Source organism: Micropterus dolomieu, linkage group LG02, assembly GCF_021292245.1.
Source record: "Micropterus dolomieu isolate WLL.071019.BEF.003 ecotype Adirondacks linkage group LG02, ASM2129224v1, whole genome shotgun sequence".
Lineage (NCBI taxonomy): Eukaryota > Metazoa > Chordata > Actinopteri > Centrarchiformes > Centrarchidae > Micropterus > Micropterus dolomieu.
Genome location: NC_060151.1, coordinates 17,804,111 through 17,810,110, shown reverse-complemented (window position 1 = coordinate 17,810,110; position 6,000 = coordinate 17,804,111). Strand labels below are relative to the sequence as shown.

At 40.2% G+C, this 6,000-nt stretch overlaps 1 protein-coding gene across 2 annotated transcripts in view; it reads left to right on the top strand.

The window, feature by feature from the left end:
* Positions 1-6,000, top strand: part of LOC123957023 (mitochondrial import inner membrane translocase subunit tim16-like) — a 112,868-nt gene that overhangs the window by 91,801 nt on the left and 15,067 nt on the right. The window lies entirely within an intron of this gene.

Sequence of the window (6,000 nt, the reverse complement as noted above, 5' to 3'; positions counted from 1 at the left end):
TCTTCATCATTACTTTTAAGTTCTGCTTTTGGTATGCAGAATAATTACAGTGCAATGCGTGATATTCACGGCTGATTTAGAGCATGAAATATCTATTTTATGGTTTATTCACTGAATTTAAGTGGATTTATACGGAGGCATTTTAGGTCAGATACTGTTACAGATAATGTGCAATTAAAATTTCCAATAGCCGCTTTATCTATAGGTCATTTCATAATTTTGTCTTTTGCATTAGTACTATTATGGTTTTATTCATTTGTAATTGGTTTGATCTTGTGTTCAGATCATCTGCATTTCCCACTGTGGCTTATTGTTATTTTGTGAAGAACACATGTATTCCCGTCTTTGCCATTAGAAATGGCTTGCATGTGAAAGAGAGAGATTAAACACTGAAGAGACAAATATTTGTTAATGAAATGGGAAAAGTTGACACGATTCTCCCCTGTAGTTTAACTTGCAAACTAAGCAAAGTTTGCACTCAAGGTGAAAGTCATGCAAAGAGACAATTTGTGTACTGTGCCACCAGACTTTTCAGGTCTTGCCTCATTGAGATTTTGCTGATCAAAATATGTCTGTGAAGTACTAATATAGGTGGATAATTCGTAAACTGCTTGTTGAGAGTTCAAAACAGGTCGCTCTTTTCTCACTTCCTTCGAAACATGTGTACCTCTGTCTGCATTTAGCGTTTAAAATGCAACTGTGACAAGACTTTCCTCCGGTGAACTTAACAGCAGTGAGGGTCGTTGCAGTAGTGACCGTCACCTCTCCTGTTTCTGTCCTCTCTGCCAACGCTTCCTCTCACTTCTCTTGTCTGAGGCAGTCGTGCCTGCCGATCGGTTCCCAGGCCCCTGCCGACAGGTCATTTAATGGTCATCTAGCCCGGGCCCTTGATGCTGAACCCCAGGGTTAACGCGGAACGCATCTCTTCCTGGGCTCAGCAGCCGTTAACAAGCAGCCACCAGCACACCATAGACACCACCTCATTACAGAGGCAAACACAAGCGTAAACACATGCCAGTGAAAGTACACTTCCTGTTTACCTCTGTCAGAGCCCTCAAATTCTTTATCATGTGATTTTTTTGTAAAGATTTATGTTCCCCAGTAGTACTTTCACACCCTTAGCTCCCCTTCACTCTCACCCACCCACATCCTACAACAACCCCAACCCCACCCAGCCCTCCCAGTCAGCACAGAGCTGTGCTGGATGTAGAGGGTCTTTATGACCAGTGACCTGGGTGCTTTTATAGCTTAGACAGTCTGGACCAGTTTACCATGCATTTCTAGGTCTTCTTGAATGTTTGTGAGTAGACATGAGTGTGTGTCATTTTGAAAATGAGCTTCTAATGTCTCTCATTTATCTGTGAAAAGTACAACCATGTGTGTTTAATCGGTCTGTGTAGTCATCTGTTCGAGCAGTCCAAGCCCTGGTTTTCTCTCTCTCTCAGAATCAGAAGAATCAGAAGGAGCTTTATTGCCAAGTAGTGTTTTACACATATGAGGAATTTGCTGTGGTGATAAGGTGCTACACGTAGACAAACATACAGTCAACATAAATAAATTTAGAAATATATAAATATGGAATGGAAGAACAACATTACAGATATATACATGGGCATTATTCTGGGTCTGTACTGGGTCTGCCGAAGTAACTCAACAGAAGAGAATATTGTGTACATATAAATATATGAACTGACAACATAAAAATATACAACAAAGATCAACAACAACTAATAATAATAATAACAAATCTGTCTCCTTTTGTAAAAAAATGCATATTGAGGTTTTTATTTTTCATGTCAATATTATGCAAAACAGATGTGCTGTCCATCATGTGTTCAGAAAGCTCTGTATGTTGTCTTGATGTGTCTTGAGAAGTGTCTTATATTGTGAGGTTGTTTTTCTTCACACGCATATTTTGCAAAGACCTGATATGTGGCTGACGCCGTAGGTCTTGTTGCAGGTTCATTGTTTTCCCCTGCAGAGAGAGATTAACTGACAGATGTTAAGTGCTGATTGTGGCAGCCTGTGTCAGTGGGAAGATGGCACTATCCTGATGACAAGTTTTGGAACAGTAATGACGTGTTCTGTTTCATGAGAACAGGAGGGGAAGTACTGATGAAGCGGTAAAAATATTTTCATGTTTGGCAACTTTGTATGTGGTCGTATGTGGAATTGGGAGTGTGCGGGGGGTGTCAGAGGGGTCACTGCAGACCTGTTGACACGGGACTCAGTGAGTTTAATTAAATCCTGAGCATGAGTGCTACTACATGTACTTGTGTGTGTGTGCCGGTTGTCAGGGGCCAGCGGACGGAGCCCGGTGAGGCGAGGAGAGAGGTTAGAGCAGCCGCTTGGCAGCCTATCTAAGAGCCGCGTCACTAGGGCTCAGACAAGGCCACAGCTGGCCCCTCCACCAACAATCCTGGCTTTTCTTCCCCTCTCAGGAACGCAGAGCGTCAACTCTAATTCCCTTCTAATGAACTGGCTGCTGAAGGTAGCTAGGCAGGCAGACCCAGCACGTTTAATAAATACACACACTGGCAACAAAACAGACTCAACCACAGTGGAGAAAGTATGTTGCACTTAAATGCATTTCACTGCTCAGCAGGGTGACTGTGCAGCTTGACTTAACTTAACACCTGCAGAGGATTCTTGAACTTATCGTGACTTAGAAGCTGCATGCAGTACCACCCGAAGCAGAGCTGTGTTTTAGCCCTTAAAGACCATATAAGTGTGTCTCGAAGGTAATCCTCAAAGACTAACCATCTGGATAAGAAAATATTCTTATTAAAAAAAGATTTTAACATGTTTTCCAAGTAGCAATTCAATTTCCTAATCGGAACAAAGATGGTAGCCGGAAATAACATACTGCCTTGCCGAAGTATTTGTACAATGTAAACCAAAGGTACACATTTTAATGTTTTATTATCAGTTGTCTAAACTTATGTTTCACACAAAATAAACATTTATATTTTTGTGTCTTACAAAATGAACAAGAATATATATCACATCCAGCTCAATTTATTAGGAAACTGTCAAAGTCAACATAGAAACAGGTTTGAAAAATGTATCATACAGTAGACAGAACATTTTATTATCCAGATAAGGAGAAGAGTCTTTGAGGATTCTGGAAATATAATCCTCAAAGGAGTTGTTAGACTACCTTCTGGGTTTTCCAAAGTTCCTTGGAAATGTATCTTTGAGATAAACTGATTCTTTGCTCTGTTACTCAATTATGATGATAATACATGAGAGGTACAAACCAGGGCAAATAAAAACCAAGATGTCATTCATTTCTCTCCCTCATGTCCAGAAATAAACAAGAAAGAGCGCCATATTCACATCAGGTGCCATTAGACCAGTTCTGCAACTTTGCTGTCGTGTGAAAAAAAAATGAACTGGGACAGTGTTAAATGAGGACAATGAAATTATTTTGAACTTAAGGCTATTGTAACTGTGATGCAGCATTCGACCGTTATGAGTTGAACCCTTGAATATCGTACTTGCCCTCACTGTGACCCTGTGGTTTATCTTCTGTGGTGCAGGGTTTGGAGTTCTGATGCTGCTAATGGAAACATTTAAAACCATTCAGACAGCACAAGTGCAGAGGTTTGATCTTGTGAGTTTACCAAGGTGACAAAGTTCATCAGCTGTGATATATTATTTATTTACTTGCTTTTGGCGCACTTTGAAGCATACTAATCCACCAAATATGACCAAAGTTTGAAAGGACTACTCATTGCCAAACCATTTTGTTAAATGTGTCTCCTGTGGAAAGGATTTATCTTGCTTTATTTCACATATTTGCGGAACACTTGAAACCAACCATAGATTTACCATCCTGGAGACGGTTTTACAGGTCCAGCGTTGTTCCGTATATGAATCCCATTTAATCACCAATGGATTATTCCGCACCACTCCTTCCATTGTCAGGGTAATGTGAACACCCATGGGCCTGCAGCATAAGTGTGCATAAAACCATTAGCTGTGTCTAACTCCCTTACACAACAGTAATAACACTGAAAGAGAGCGAGTGGGTTCTGTTATAGCAAACAATAAAGACAGGAAGAAGGCAGGGTTATCATAGGAATAAATAGATAATCTGCTGGTCATATGAACTGTTGTCAACAATGAAATAGCATGTGCTTATATGGTGATACTTTTAAATGGGAGATACAGCTGTTTAGTTACAGCCAACTGTTCATTATACCACATACCACAGACTAATTAATTTTATACTACAACAGATCTGCCACATTATTAATCTGGCGCTTGTGTGAATGTGAGGGGGCGATAAAGTCATGCCTAAAATGTTACTGAAAATGAGTTCATGGTTTTATAGCTGATTGCAGTTTCACTTTATTGAGAGAAAAGAGCAGGCCTAAACAGTTTACCTCATAATCTTATATTGGTTGTTCCATTTTTAGCCACGGTGACAATGTGACTGTATGGATAGCAATGTCGTCGCTCCACCACGTTGGTCCAGAGTGAACAACTATTATTGGATGGATTGTCATTAAATTTTGTGTAGACATTCATGTTCCCCACAGGATGACTCATATTGGCATTAGTGAGCCTTTTATTTTTCTTGACATTTTTGAAATGTCTTCAGAACTATTGGATGCATGCTAATGAGATTGTATACAGACGTTCATGTCCCCCTCAGGATGAGCTTTAACAACCTTAACTTTTAATCTGGCACCAATATCAGTTCAGAATTTAATATGTCCAACACTGGTTTATGACCAAATACCTACAAAACTAATGACATTCCCATCAGCCTCATCTGTACTTTTTTTTTAGTGCTACAGAAAGTAGCAAATGTTAGCATGCTAACATGCTAAACTAAGATGGAGATTATTGTCAACATTACACCTGCTGAACATAAGCTTGTTAATATCATTGTGAGCATGTTAGCGTGTTCATTTAGCACCTAAGGACAGTGTCACGGAGTCTTGTTATAAATTTTAAAAAACTGGTAATAAATATAGCAACAAAATGTATTCACATTTCTGGGTGTCTCTTGGCCTCAAGCTTTCATTGACTTTGATGTCCAGATAAGTGCTGGAAAAGTTTTGATCTAACATTTATCAGGATGACTGGGATAACCAATGTGCACTCTCACACTTTAAAATCAATGACTCGGAGTACCCAACAGCACGTCCACTGCGCTTGCTGTGACCCACCCCAAGTGTCCTTGTGACCCTGTGTGATAATCCAAACATTATAATATGGCCTAGGCGGCTCTGGTTTCAGTCCAAAACACTGAGTGGGACAGTAGAGGCCAGCCCCGGCAGCTGGACAAGCTGCAGGCCTGCAGTCTTCGGAGGCAGGAGGGCTGATAAAGTGGACTTTTCGAGTTCACAGTTCAGCAGACCTTTCACCCTCACTGATACTGCTGCACCACTCGGTCACTCCCACTGACTAGGATGACATAACCAGAGGACTGATAAAGAAGAGGGGAGGAGTGGATGACGGAGAGGAAAAGGATGAAATGAAAATAGAGTAACAGTAAATTAAGTTGAGGTCTCACCACACAAGATAAAGCCTGATTATGACCCTTATTTGACGATGAAGACTGGTTTCCAGTACTGTGGCGAGTCTCCACTGCTGAGATTTATGACTCAAATCTCTCACCTTCAGTTTGCAGTTAAAACAAGTTAGAATGGTTGTGATTTGTGATTTTGTTTGTTTGTTTTTTCTACTGGAATCCGGTCAAATCTGAACCACGATTGTCAAGTCAGTTTTATTTATATGGCCTGAAATCACAAATTTGCCTTTGAGGACTTTACCTTGTGTAAAATATACGACATCCTTTATAATTAGATCCTCAGTTCAGATGAAAAAATACTTATATGAGGGTGGAAAAAATGAGATACCCCAGGAACAGCTAAAAAAGACGGATATGTCTGTACTTATCGTCTAATCAGAGAGAGAAGACAGAAATGGCAGTATTTAACTTTCAGGATGAAGATGTTAATTGCAGACAACTCTTTCAGACTG